Raw genomic sequence first — 16,065 nt, forward strand, 5'->3', positions numbered from 1 at the left:
CAGAAGTTATGTGCACAAAAGAGGAGACCAATTCGATGTGGCGTTAGGATTGAGGGTAATTAACTACGTATGGAGACATAGAGACCTTGAACGTGCATGTGTGAGAGGTATACATGTATACGTGGGATGTGCGTGTGCGCGCGCATGATCGAGATAAAGGAAAGAAGACATAATTCCTAAGATCAACTACATGGGAGAGACGGGTCGGTATGACAATATGCATGCATGTGAGAATGCAGGGAAGAAGGCTCGACAATTGAGCATGTGTTTTTGTCTTTAAGAAATAGTGGCGTGGGCTGGAGCATGCATCTATGGCGAGCAGAGGGGGTGAGGCGCAACGATTGTGAAAAAGAGATCAACATATAAATGCATATGTATGGATAGACATATATAGTGTGGGTGATAGGAAGCAAGACTCCGTGCGAGAAAGAAATGTTGACGGAGAAACTACACATAGATACAGAGATGGAGATGCTAGCTAGAGAGACATCCGTTAGTTTGGGTGTCGGAGATGACCGTCGGGTGGTTCAAAGGGTGAAGTTATATATGTGTGTGAGAGGGCACTTGACTGCATGTAGAGAGAAACATTTGTAGTGTGCGTGATAGGAATCAAGAGTGAGGGCGAGAAAGAAGGTTGATGGAGAAACAGATAAATAGAAAGATAAAGATGCTAGCTAGTGTGCTCTGGAGATAGGAGTCGAGTGGATCAGAAGGCTGGGTTATGTGTGTGGGTGTGAGAGAGATAGAGAGAGGGTGCATGTGAGTCACATACAAACAGATACCAGAGAGAAATGAGATCCAGAGAGACGGAGTTTTGTGTCTGCGAGAAAGATATTTCACAATGAGAGTGATAGCTAGAAAGACATATGAGGGAACACAAGATATCTCTAGGGAGAGAGGGTGTGTTTGAGCGACATACAAGAGAACAATGGAGAAATGTGAGACCCTGGGAGACAGAGTTTGTGTTTGTGTGTGAGAAAGAGATATTGAAGAGGAAGAGTCGTAGGTTCTCATATCTAAGGAGCAAAAGAAATCTCTGTATGAGGGGTGTGCGAGTGGCACACATGGGAATAGTTGAGGGAAATGAGACCCCGGGAGACAAAGTTTTGTGTTTGTGTGAGAGAAAGAGATTCCACATGGAGAATCATAGCTGGAGACACATAGCAGGGAGCGAGATATACTTAGAGAGAGATAGAGTGATGAAGGTCGAGGGAGAGAGTACCGTTAGTGTGTTACGAAGATAAAAGATCATTGTCTACATACAGGTAGCACAAGAGATGCCTGAGAGACGATAAACGCGTATAGGTCCAGAGAGATAGTCCTATATAAGCATGAGTGATAGCTATATGAGACGAATATCTGGATTAAAGGGGATTCAAATATTTAAACTGGAGATCACGACATCGATAATATCATAACGCAAATTGGTGTATCAAACATGCATATTCATATGAATTTGGGCACACGTGTAATGTTATATAGTTTATCAATATTGGTGATCCATAGATTCTTCAGTTACAAACAATGCATGGTTTATATGCAATTAATGTCTAAACGGGATTACACTATATGTTGCATGTGTGAAACACATTATACATGTTTGAGAAGTTAAAAAAAACCCGCATGAAACACACATTAATTGGAGATAGTTAGCAAGGAATGCATACATTGGATTTCAACATAAAGTGGTTTCAAATATTTGAAAATCCAAATTGATGGATACAACCTTATGAATCTGAAATCATGCCATTTGTAAACCATATTTATGTATAAATGGTGTTGTGCTTTTGAAAGTATATATAAAAAAATGATGTATATAGAATGTAATTCCAATTGAAAATGGATCCCGCCCGGAAAAAAAATAGTAGAATACAAAATTCGAATTGAGTTGGCATGGTAAACGTGCACTGTGCAAAATTTGAACGAAGCGGGGAAAGTCACAGTAACCGCCCGAAACCAAAATCTGCGAGATGGAAATCACTACTGCCTATCCCTGCCACGCAAAGCCTATCTGCTGGATATCTATAGGTTCCAATAGGGGTAGGTTTGTAATTTCACCCAAACGTGATGTAACTGCCTCTCACCCGGATTCATACACGGTGGGCGCCAAAACACACTGTGCCCTTGGCCAAAATCGACTCCCTCCCCGATTCATATTCATACACGGTGGGCGCCAAAACAAACTCTCGTCGGCAAATATTCGGTGTATGCGAGATTACCGTCCTATCCCCAACCAACTAATGTTGTTGTGATGTAGTAGAAATTTGAAACGGGGGCTAAGTTTGTAAATTTCCTTGCATTTGAGACAAGCGCGCCCTGAATACATGGTTCCCCCCTTCCTCTCTACCTCCCCTTTCCCTATTCGTACTCTGTGGGTGCCAAAACACCCTCTCCACCCCACCCTCCTCCGTCTGCCGCCGTCCGCCAGCCCATCCACCGCCGTCCTCCTCCACCATGCCAGAGCTGATAACCTGACGCCACCGTCCATTACAAGAGATCGACCTCTCTCATCCACGCCTTCGGACCGGGATCCTTGCATCCCGTCCTCTCGCTTCATCTCCGTCGTCGTCCACCTTGCCGGCGCCGCTCCTACGACTGTCTCATCCACCGTGCCCCGCCACCACCGTCTACCCTCCTAGATTTGCTTCCATGCCACCGACAGCCATCTCTACCGTAGCATCATCAAATTCTCAGTAGATGCGTACATGGTGCCGCACCAGAGGCGGTACTCTTTCGTATCTGCTCAACTTATTTATGCAGCAAGAAAATAGATCGCCACTGCTTTACTCTGATTTCTTGTCTTGGTTGTGAAGTTGCCTTTGTCCGGTTTGCACCTTTAGATCTGCCATGGCACGCTCAACACTATACTCTCAATGCTTATGATTTTCCCCTTTTATATTCTACACTAGTTAAATCACAGTAGACTAAATTTCAAAATTGGGTCAGTCGATTTTTTAGAGCTCGCCGGAGTTTGCCGGTGCGATCCAAGGGGCTCGGGTGGTTGTGGGGCCTCGCCGAACGAAGAAAACTCGACGCGGGTGGGGGGTGGGGGTGGCGGAGGAACACAGGCGGTGGGGTCCGGTGGTCCGGCCGGCGGCCCGTGCGATGTTCTGTATGGGAAGAATCAGAGACGAGGAAGAAGAAGGGTTAGGAGACGTAGGATATTCATCCAACCGCTTGAAATGGTCGAGAGACAGTTGGGAGTTGCATTCTTAATGCACTCTGGTTCGTCATGTGTGGGCACTGCGCAACCAACATTTTATTATCCAAAATCTGCTTGCTCTTCTTTACCATGTTCGATAGTGCTAGCCTGTATGTGATCGACAGGCTTTCAAATACTAGCGGCTATACAACACCATATTTTCAAGCCAGTTCCACTTTCCCGATTTATATATCGTGGTTATGGTGTACCCCTGTTATGTACACTATGATCTGCCTAGTTGCTGTGTGCTCTTGTTATCATGGTTTGGCAATAAACTCTCTATACAGTATATTATGAACCTATCATCTGCCAGCTATCCTTACTTCTAGAGCCTATTCTTTTATGTACTTGTGCCAGATTATATAAATGCACGCACGATATTACAGCACACATGAGCTCTCTCATCAGAATCCAGTGATAGCACATAAGTGTTTACAGGGGCGCCCCTATATTAGAATATCATCTGCATTACAAAGATAATCTCACAACTATTTATGTTTTCATGGTTCTCATATATTATACGCAATTACAGTGAATATCAGAATCCGCGCATCAGAAGAATATTGTGGAATAGTGCAATGACTTACAAAATTGGCACCAAGGCATTGCGTGCCATTCTGGAAGTAATGAAACTCGTACGCTCCCCACCTGTTGATTCTTGTTGAGAATATCATCCTAATGACTATTCTAACCTCGAGGAGTCAAAGGCAGATGGCCTGTCCTGTTCACCCATCAAGGTGCTTGTTCTAATTTGGCAAGGTTTTATTGATTGCGCGTATCTTGCATATGTCGTCTTGCATTTCTTCTACTTTGTTGCACCACCATCTGCTTAGTTTACTCATCATATAACTCGAGATGCCATGCCCATCCATTATCAATACATATTCCATCTGTCGTCATGCCATGTTTTTCCACTCAAATGCTGTTCTTGTGCATCAGACATCAAAAAGGAAGAGGGTGATTGCCGAACCTGAAGGAGCACCAGCAAAGTCCTTGAAAAACGTGGTGGTGACGGAGAAATCAGACAGCGCCCCACTTATATTGGCTGTACAACAAGTGACACAAAACATAGGACCGACTCCAGCAGACTGTACCCATACTTCACTGGCCACACCACTAGCCCCACCACACAGGACCTGCACTCCAACAAAAGGTATACCGATTTCATTTGCCATAGCACCATCTGTACCACAGAAAAATCTCACTCCAGCAAAAAGTACAGCAAGTCCACCGGCCGAAGACCTATCCCAACTGCAGAGAAGGCCAATTCCTGCAGATTGAAACCCCATTCCATTTATTCCCAGTTTAAAATACAATGCTTTCAATGTTGTTAGGGACTACGTGCATATATTCCCATCATCGGAAGATTATAGTGAAGACAAACACCATTTTCACATCTTCCTGTCCAACTTATGTGTAAGTGCTATTATTCATGGTTATTATTTTCCTGTTTTCTGCTGATCGAACACATCAATGATTTACATTACATTGTTGTAACTAGGTGAGAGTCAATCTGGATAGTCATGACGAGCAAATCTTGCTTGTGCTTTTCAAGGAACCATTGCAGAAGTATCGGTGTTACCTAAGGAAATCACACTTTGATGGAAAGTCTATAAACGAATTTCCGGTGAAGTCTCCTGTGCTAAATTTAGAAGACATTGAATGGAAATACCTTGTTATGCACTGGTCTCGTTCCCAGGATGAGGTACTGTCTATGAAATCACATGACAATTTGAACTTCTACTTTTCCGCATGTGCCTTATGGATCATTTTTGCAGGAAATCAGCTCGAAGAAGAATTCCGGTTTGAAAAGAACGACATGATATCGCAAATATGCTGCCTGCTGCTTGGCTCTTGTTAGTACCTGTTGTCCTGTATCACTGTACTTGCACACATACCTGGTTCATTATGTGACAGCAGTATGCATGATAGCTTGCTTATCAATTGTTCGCTCCAAATTATCTGATATGTTTGAATGGTTACATTAGTGTAGAATATATCCAATGCCAATGAATTTTTTTAGCTCTGCATTTTTCTTGTAAGTACATGTTGTCCTTTATCAGTGTACTTATATTGACAGGCAGTTGTTCATGTACCATCACTCTGCAACTTATTTTCCTTTGCCCTCCATTTTCTACACATCAGATCTATATTTACTCTTACCATAAGGTTGGTACTGAAGAAGTTTAGCTGTGCATTGCTCTTGGCTGTGCCTTTTGGCTGTATAGCTGCACATACATTTATAGCTACTTGGTTATGTAGCATCACTCTTCATCTTATCTTAAATATTCTCCATTTTTTCGTTTATTATCACATCTATATTTACTCTTAACAAAATGTAGAATAAAGGCAATGCTTATGAAGAAGATTATGTGCTAAACTTATTGAATTGCCCCCCATCAGCATGGACAAGGGCTTTATAGAGCCTGTCTTCACCAGTAATGTAAGTTTGTCCTTCTCAAGCATTCAAACTTTGTTGTGTATATTTGGTTAGGCATGACTGCAACAACTGTTTATTTTTGGTGTTTGCATCAAATTGCATGTTTAAAGTTTATTATGTAGTTCATAAACAAAAGTTTGTCCTTCTCAATTTAAGTTTTCAGTTGTACAACCAAGTTCCTTCTTCATACCATGTAAATTAAACTATTCAGAGCAAGTGGTCTTCTTTTGCACTGCACATATGCTTCTGTTCTTCATCCGTAATCCAGTGGTGTGGTGAACCTACCCACTACAGCACAATGTCATATTCTGCAATGTCTTTACTATGAACAATGTCATATCATCCTACTATTATTTAAACCATCTCTTTATTTGCCAATCCGAAATGGGATAAATTGACAGCACACTAACCATTGATACTTATGAGTTCTTGATCTGTAATCCAGTGGTGTCGTGAACCTGCCAACTCCTTCACAATGTCATTTCCTGCCATGTCTTGACGTGAACAATACCATATTGTGTTAATGCAATTTTAAACTGTGTCACTTTATTCGTCAGTAAGAAATGTGATGAATTGTCAGCACTGATACTTTTATGTGCGAAACCTGTCATCTGTCTGCTTGTTTATCTTTCAGAGTGAGGAAGATATAAGTGTTGAACAAACATAGTCTCATCATCTTGCTCAACTGCTTGTGCTGCAGCTCCCCAGCAGGGCTAACCTTTCTTGAACTCTATTGAAGTGCTGTCGGTTTTGTATATTATTTTGTCGGCGTGTTTATTTGCACTGGTGGCGATCTTTGATGCCCAGTGTATGTAATCTGCTATCTGCTTGTGCTTTATTATCATAGTGGCGAACTTTGATGCCCAGTGGATGTAATATGCCGTAATTTCTTTATTGTATAGTCTAGGTTTTTTCTTATTCATGATGCTGTAGTTATTTTACTGTATATATGTCCTGTCTTCGCAGTAAACCAGCCAAACCGTAAAATTACGGTACATAATCGGGCCGTCATGCAATCACGATGTATGATCCGCATCATGGGCCCCGTCAAACTGGCCCACTAGTAGATTCAGGCCTTTAATAGGCCGAGTAACCCCCGGCCCTCTTTTCGCAAGAAAACTCAATGGGCTTTTAGGAGGCTGAGAAGTAGGCTGGGCCTCAAACGTGCCGAATAGCTCACGGGCCGGCGGCAGCCCGAGATGGACCCCGACCCATGATTGTGCGAATCAATTCATGGGCTTTTATGAGGCCAAAGTTGTCTTGGTCCTTGTTTGGCCCAATCAGATATCGGCTGCGAGCAGGCCGGATGCAAACCGGGCCATAGTTAGGCCCAACTATATGACGGGCTTTTAACAGGCCGAAATTAATATAGGGCCGAAATGCTAAATGGGCCCTTAACAGGCCGAAACTAATATCAGGCCGAATTACTAAATGGGCCTTTAGCAAGTGGGCCCAAAAGCATAGCGTCCAGTCAACGGACCGAATCTGATATGGGCCATAATTGAGCCCAAAGCCTCTTAAAGGGCCGGACCTGATCTGGGCCGTGATTTGGCCCAGAAAGTGGGAGTCTTTTAACGGGACGGATCTTATATGGGCCATTATTAGGCCCGGAACGTGGCAGGCCATTAGTGGACCGGATCAATTATGGGCCGACATTTGGCCCAAAACATGGCAGCCAGTTAATGGGCCAGCCTACTAGGGTCCTCAAAATCTTGTGGGCCTACAGCTGGGCCGACCCATTAATGTCGGCGTAATCTCGTCGGCCTCTAGCTGGGTCGGCCCATTATGATCCACAAGAATTGTGTGGGCCTTTACCTGGGCCGGCCCATTATGGCACACAAAAATCTTGTGGGCCTTTACCTGGGCCGACCTATTATGGCCCGCGAAATCTTGTGGGCCTTTAGCTGGGCCAGCCCATTATAGTCCGCAAAATCTCGTGGGCCTTTAACTAGGCCAGCCCATTAAGGGCCGCAAAATCTTGTGGGCCTTTAGTTGGGCCGGCCCATTTAAACTTGATTGTTCCTGCCACGTGTCGACGTATAATAGGCAACTTCTCTCCATTTGAGTGGATGGCATCTGTCCCAACGATGAGCCGACATGTGTTTCCCCCAGCCAATGATGATTTTACACGTGGAAAATCCCCATTGGTCGGGGCTGTTAACGGGTTATCGGATCCAAAACCCGACCCGATAGCTTAATGGCATTCTGTTACTGTGGATGCCACGTGTCGGTCACCCTTGACGAAAGCACTTCTGTGACGCGCGATTTATCGTCATGGAAGTGGACACTTCCGTGATGATAATTTTGGTAATGTCATGGAACACTTCTACGACAGCACAGGTATGACTATCTTGATTCTGTCATAAATTTGTCATGGATGTACATGCATCACAAAAAACGTGACCTACTATGACAAACACGTATCATCACGGAAGTGTATTTTTTTGTAGTGATACCTGTAGAGCATCTTTATAATCACCCAGTTACGTTGTGACGTTTGATAGCACATAAGGCATTCCTCTAGTATCCGGGAGTTGCATAATCTCATAGTCGAATTGGAATATGTATTTGACATGAAGAAAGCAATAGCAACAAAACTTATCGATCACTATGCTATGCTAATAGATGGGTCTTGTCCAACACATCATTCTCCTAATGATGTGATCCCATTCATCAAATGACAACACATGTCTATGGTTAGGAAACTTAACCATCTTTGATTAATGAGCTAATCTAGTAGAGGCTTACTAGGGACACGATGTTTTGTCTATGTATCGACACATGTATCAAGTTTCCGGTTAATACAATTCTAGCATGAATAATAAACATTTATCATGAAATAAGGAAATATAAAATAAGAACTTTATTATTGCCTCTAGGGCATATTTCCTTCAGATGCGCCTCGTGCGCCCCTGGCCACGGACCCCACCTGTGAGCCTCTCTAACCCTGGGCCCGCGCATTTTTAAGTGTGAGCACATTTCCAAATATACATTTTTTGTTTTAGAAAGCATATTCTTTTCCTCCTTTTGATAAAATACATTTTCTAAGCGGAAAGTGTATTCCTCGCTTCTGTAGCTCAAAATATGTTTCCTCAGTGCAGGAAACGTATTCTACCGAAGGCGCTTTCTGTTTTTGCCTCCAGGGACTTGTTTGTTGAAGTTTTATTCATAGATTTGTCCCTGGTGTTCAACCCCTCATAACTTTTCAGCAGTAGCTCTAGTCGAGGTGAAGCCAGCGCTCACTTCTTAGTCTCGCCGAGACCTTTCTATTTCTAAAATTATAACTAGGTGGTCCCATAATGAAAATGACCATTTTGCCCTTGCTTCTAATCATCCACCTCTGAGAGAGAACCGTCTGACGTTTCATTCCACGGCTTCACCCACTTCTTCCCGGAGTCTCCGCCACCCCCAGGCAAGCCAGAACAGCCACTTGCATTATAGTCATGCAGTAGCCTTGGTTTTCAACTTGAATATTTAATAAAAGTTTGCCTGTTATATGCATGCTTGTTTGCTCCTACTATCGTTGTCTCAGTTATGCTTGTGGATTCGTGTCCACCTTCATTCTATGTTAAGATGCATCGTGTTATCTTGTGCTACTTGCTACTATCATTTCCCCATGTCATGCTGGTTAGTAGTAGTACATGCTGGTAGTAGTGATATTCGTTCAGATGCATGCTTACCGTCTGTTATCCAGTACTGTTGTGGTGCATGTTCCTTTGCAACTAGTTGGTTACATGTTCACTTGGTAGTATTCTTGCATAGTATTTATTGTTGATGCTAGTGGTCATGCTATGCTCATGTGTAGTGTTTTGCTTATGCTCGTCAGTATGCCATGCTAGCTTGGTTATATGATTTCTTGTTGATATGCTTGATGATTATGTTACACCCCCATGCTTATGTTGATATCCTGCTCATGCATTGTAGTTGCATCATGTTATTTTATCATGGCTTAGCATTTTGCATTCAAGTTTAACCGGATAATAATGAACTTGAACAACTATTGGCTGAGTCATGGTGCCACCAAATCGAGCTGACTAGTGCAGACACACTTACCTTATGGGGGGGGGGGTCTTAACTGGGTCTATTGACATGCCTCTTGCCGGTGCCTCCAAAGAGGGAAGGTTATGGGCGCGTGCTACCCTGATCAGGTAGGCGGATGATACGTCTCCAACATATCTATAATTTTTGATTGTTCCATGCTGTTATATTATCATTCTTGGATGTTTTACAATCATTTTATATCATATTTTGGTACTAACCTATTGACATAGTGCCAAGTGCCAATTGCTATTTTCTGCATGTTTTTTACATTGGAGGAAATCAATATCAGACGGAGTCCAAATGCCACGCCAATTTAAGATGATTTTTTATGGATCAAAAGGAAGTAGTTGGGCCCTGGTTGCACCTGGGGGGAGACCCGAGGTGGGGACAACCCACCAGGGCATGCCAGGAGACCCAAGCGCGCTCTAGAGGGTTGTGCCCACTAGACCGCCTCTTTGCCCTATAAATACCCCAATATTCCAGAAACCCTAGAGGAGTCGATGAAATATTCATCCAGCCGCCACAGAGTCCAGAACCACCAGATCCAATCTAGACACCATCATGGAGGGGTTCACCACTTCCATTGGTGCCTCTCCGATGATGCGTGAGTAGTTCTTTGTAGACCTTCGGGTCCGTAGTTAGTATCTAGATGGCTTCCTCTCTCTCTTGATTATCAATACAATGGTCTCTTGGAGATCCATATGATGTAAGGCTTTTGGCGGTGTGTTTGTTGGGATCCGATGAACTTTGAGTTTATGATCAGATCTATATTTTTATCCATGATTGTTATTTGAGTCTTCTTTGATCTCTTATATGCAAGATTGCTTATAGCCTCGTATTTATTCTCTGATATTTGGGTTTTGTTTGGCTAACTTGATCTATTTATCTTGCAACGGGAAGAGGTGCCCGGTAGTGGGTTCGATCTTACCGTGCTTGATCCCTGTGAAAGGAAGGGAACCGACACGTATGTATCACTGCTACTAAGGATAAAAAGATGAGATCTATATCTGCCGCAATAGATAAATGGATCTCGTCTACATCATGTCATCGTTCTTATTGCATTAATCCATTTTTTGAGGAACTTAATACAATAGATGCATGCTGGATAGCGGTCGATGTGTGAAGTAATAGTAGTAGATGCAGGCAGGAGCCAGTCTACTAATCTTGGACGTGATGCCTATATAATGATCATTGCCTGGATATGGTCATGATTATTTGAAGTTCTATCGATTGCCCAATAGTAATTGTTTTCCCACCATTTGCAATTTTTCTTGAGATAAGCCACTAGTGAAACCTACGGCCCCCGGGTCTTCTTTTCATTATATTTGCCTTTGCTATCTATTTTCTCTTGCATTTAATTTCAGATCTATTAAACTAAAAATACAAAAATATGTTGCTGCAATTTATTCTTATTTATTTTATTTGGCGTTCGATCTATCAATCTACTACAAATTTACCTCACAACCTTTGCCTATCTTGAGGCGCCCTACCCTGAAAGGGATTGACAACCCCTTCAACACGACGGGTTGCTGATAACCCACAAGTATAGGGGACTACAACAGTTTTCGAGGGTAGAGTATTCAACCCAAATTTATTGATTCGACACAAGGGGAGCCAAAGAATATTCTCAAGTATTAACAGTTGAGTTGTCAATTCAACCACACCTAGAATACTTAATATCTGCAGCAAAGTATTTAGTAACAAAGTAATATGGAAGTAACGGTAACAGTGGCAAAAGTAACAGTAGCAGTTTTGTAAATGTAACACTACAGGAATCAGCTACTTTGCCGTCTGCCACGGCGGACGGCAAAGGCATGAACGGCGGACGGCGAAGGACTTTGCCGTCAGCCGCGGACGGCAAAAGGCTCCGGCAAAGTAGGTTTCAGTAAACAGCTACTTTGTCGTCTGCTACTGATGGCAAAGTCTTTGCCGTCCGCCGCAGACGGCAAAGAGAGCGCGGCAGACGGCAAAGAAGGCAGACGGCAATAATTGCGCTGTCAGTCCGTTAAGTGGCTAACGGCAGGCCTTTGCCGTCCGCTGCTGACGGCAAACTTTCTAGTGTCTTTGCCGTCTGCCACTGATGGCAAAGTCTTTGCCGTCTGCCACTGTAGGCAAACTGACCAAAGGGTCAGCTCCCAGGAAGCACAGCTGGATGCCACGTGCCTTCTTTGCCGTCCGCGGCAGACGCCAAAGAGCCCGTTGCCGTCGGTGGCAGACGGCAAAGAGCCTGCATATTGGCTCTTTTATCTGTTTTTTTTATTAAATCCAACAATTTTCTTCACAAATATAGATGACATATATAGATATATTCCAAAAGGCCATTACAGAGCAAACATATAAGATATCCAACACATAACTTCATCATCCAACCATATATATTAAATGCATAGTTCCATCATACATAACAAGTTCAACATATAGGCATCCAACCATATATATTACAATAGTTTCATCCAACGATACATGCATAGTTCAACGATACAAAAGAAACAGAGAAAGGGATAAGGAGCACTCCATCTATGCAAGCTTTCGTCAAGTGAATGAACTCTGCAAAATGAAAAATAAGAAAGTTAGAACAAGAAGAGTAGAACAAGAAGAAGAGTAGAACAAGAAGAAGACTAGAACAAGAAGAGTAGAACAAGAAGAAGACTAGAACAAGAAGAGTATGTCATTTATGAGCTAACTTACGTGAAATGGATCATATATGAGCTAACTAAGTTGAAATGGGTCGTTTATGAGCTAGCTAAGGTGAAATGGATCATTTATGAGTTAACTTAGTTGAAATGGGTCGTTTATGAGCTAACTAAGGTCAAATGGATCGTTTTTCAGGTAATAAGGTGAAATGGATCTTTTTTAGCTAACTTAGATGAAATGGATCATTTATGAGCTAACTTAGTTGAAATGGATCGTTTTTGAGCTAACTTAGGTGAAATCGATCATTTATGAGCTAATTTAGTTGAAATGGATCTTTTTGAGCTAACTTAGGTGAAATGGATCATTTAAGAGCTAATTTAGGTGAAATGGATCGTTTTTTAGGTAACCTAGGTGAAATGGATCGTTTATGAGCTAAATTAGTTGAAATGGATCGTTTATGAGATAACCTAGGTAAGATTGGTCATTTTGGAGTTAACCTAGGTGAAATGGGTCATTTTAAAGCTAACGTAGGTAAAATGGATCATTTAGGAGCTAATCTAGGTAAAATGGGTCATTTTTGAGCTAACTTGGATGAACTGGATCATTTATAAGCTAACCTAGGTAAAATGGGTCATTTTAGAGCTAACTTAGGTAAAATGGATCGTCTATAAGCTAACTAAGCTAATTATGCAATTTTTGACATAAGTAAGCTAAGTACAGATCGTTTTAGAGCTAACTTAGATAAAATGGATGGTTTTGGAGGTCAGTAAGCTTATTAAGTCATTTTGGAGGTGAAGAAGCTAAGTCTAGGTCATTATGGTAAGCATTGGAGAAAATAAAGCTAAGTCTAGGTCTTTATGCATGTGTTAAGCAAAACACTAGATAAACTTACCAAGATGTAGGAGGTGTAGGAGCGGGGTGGCTCGTGTCGGTAGCTGGAGAAGGATCATGCGATGCTTGTCTGGAGTTACGCTGCACCAAAGGTCATTTCCAATGTCTTGTTAGCATGATGACACTCAAATGTTAAGACTAGCAAGTAATGTCCATTCAAATAAAACTCACCGTGGTCCCAGGAGCAATCACTGGCATCGGCGGAGCGGTCTGACCTGTCTTCTCGCACACAGACTGCACATTTGGTTTTGACGACTCAGTCATACTAGTTAGTAATGAGACAAACACTACATGAATGTTTTGGCTAATCTGCAGAAGAAACTTACCACAAGGAGCTCGTACATGGCCCTTGCCTGCATGTCATTCCGTGCCCTCTCCTCCTCCATCATCTTTGTCGTCCTCTCCTCCAACTCCCGTTGCCTCTCCGCCGCCTCCGCCAGAAGTTTCTCTGTTCTTTCTCTCTCACTCTGTATAGCAGCCTGCAACACCACTCACATGACCATTTGTAATCATTGATGGAAGTGCACACAATGTAATGGAGAAAGATAACTGAGTACGTATCACTAACCTTGATGGCGAGTTGCACTGGCCATTCACGAGGCCTTATCTCAGGAGCGGAGCTCGACTGGCGCGCCTTGATCTCCGGGAGAGTGCTAGAACAACGGATAAGTCCATCTCCAATGGCTATGGAGCCATGGGACCTCCCGCCACTAGATATCATCAACAACTCTGGATCAATGGGACCCTGGCTCGGGTTAAAGTCCTCCCCTTTCCTCGCCTTCCCCTCATCTCTATATCTCACGAGCTTGTTGTGGGAGGAGATGTTGGTGAAGTTGTTTGCATCATCGAGGTCAGACTGAGAGAAAGCCTTGACTTTCTTGAAAGAGGCAGTGTGAGCCATGGCATACAGGTCGTACACCTCTGGCACCTTATCCGCCTTATTGTAGCGTGCCTGAAAGAGAGAAACAATGAAAAATAGTAATTAAAGGGCTCAAGCTAGCATGATGAATGAATTGCATGAATCATGAAGCAAACCACATACCCAGTTGCGCCCGAACTGATATAAGTTGGAGCTGCCTTGATGGTGTGGCACACCTTCCATTTGGGCACGTTTGTCCTTGGCCTCGTTGTGGAGGGCTAGCCATCGTTGTGGGCACCACTCATCGACCAACACCTCCCAACAATCCATCCGATCCGCACACCATCTCGGAGGCGCCTAAGTTAGCAAATAGAAACTTGAGCGCTACGGCTAAGAATTACTAAATGAAGGAACTTAAGTAGAGAAGGCCTTAAGAATTACCTTCATGTACTGCTCCTTACTCAGGAACTTATCGCGGCACGCCGGCTTGGTCTTCTTGATACCACGCAAGGCGTAGTAGTCTCGAACAGCCTGCACCCGAGCCTCGTGCCGTAAGTTCGGGAGTAGGCGCTTGCAGACGTTCTCGATAACATGTGCCGCGTCCTCCTCGTATCCCTCTTCACACCTGTAGAATGTCTGCAATCAAATGAGACAATATTGATTAGTACAATTAATAACTAGCTAGTTGAATATTTTTAAATGTGTAAAGGAGAAATTACCCAGAACTTTCTGATCACCATGTCTGCCCTCGTGTTGCACACGACACCGTCGATAATCTCATCCGGCGGGGCCGGGGCAGCCACGTAGTGCTCCCAGCTCAATCCAAGCTCTGGAAGCCGACCCTCACCAGGCAACGTGACAAACCCCGGGAAGTTTTGCCGGCAAAGAACTCCAAGGACGGAGTTGGGCCGGCGGACACTAGGATGGTGGTCCCAACCCCTGCAGCATGACAAGGCCAACGCATTAGTTATTTGAAAAAACGTGAATGCACAAGGTACAAAAATATTAAATGCACTTACGTACCTCTCCCCATCAGGGAAAATCAACCACCTCTGCTCGCGGGTCACCAGCACGGACGGGAGCCATGTAGCACCACGCTGGTAGACGGTGCCCCCCTCCTCCTCAAGATGAGTCGGCTCCCCGCCATCATCAGCATGGCCACTCGGCTCCTCGGGCTGATCCGGCCAGGTACCCCATCCGGACGTGTGCTCCTCCGGGGTCACGTGGGCCGAACTCTCATGGGCCGAAGGCCAGTCGACCCGAGGCTCATGGGCCCAAGACCCGTGGACCGGAGGCTCGTGGACCGGAGCCCGTGTAGCCTCCTCCTCGGACGAGTCCACCCTAGCAGTCACGTGCTCGGGTGAAACGGCTGGGGGTGGCGGCGAGGAAGGCACCGTAGCAGTCACCCTACCTCCTCTCCCACGACCACGTGCCCCACCTCCTCTCTTCCTACCTCGTCCCCTGCTGGGCACCGCGGTTGACGAAGAAGGGCCCGGCGGTGTGGCCATACTGTCCAGCAACGCTCGGCGGAGAGGTGCGTCTGGAATGGAACACGCTCCCGACCAGCGCCCACCATCTTTCAACACCTGCCATGACAAACAGTAAACGAAATTAGTACAACATAAAAAAAGACCGACATGAATAATAATATATAGCTAGCTATCAAGTTTCATCGGAATAGATCAAATAATTAATGGGGGAGGAGGACTTGTCATTTGTGCTCACCCACAAACGAAGGGGCAGAGCTTGTCAAACGCATGGCGAGGTCGTCGAACACCAAACCTCGCAGCGATGAAACAACTGCACATTTAAAACTACACGATGAACACAATTATATATGATGTTTTTCATAACAAAATCGAAAAATATATGACCTAACTAATAATTCACAAATATATGACCCCGTCGGCCTCTGGAAGGCCAAAGAACACCTTTTCGGGAGGTGTCGGTGGTCGGGGTGTCCTGTCGGTGTCGGGGTGCCGTGTCGGGGTCTCGGGG

This window comes from Triticum aestivum, chromosome 3B (assembly GCF_018294505.1).
Source record: "Triticum aestivum cultivar Chinese Spring chromosome 3B, IWGSC CS RefSeq v2.1, whole genome shotgun sequence".
NCBI lineage: Eukaryota > Viridiplantae > Streptophyta > Magnoliopsida > Poales > Poaceae > Triticum > Triticum aestivum.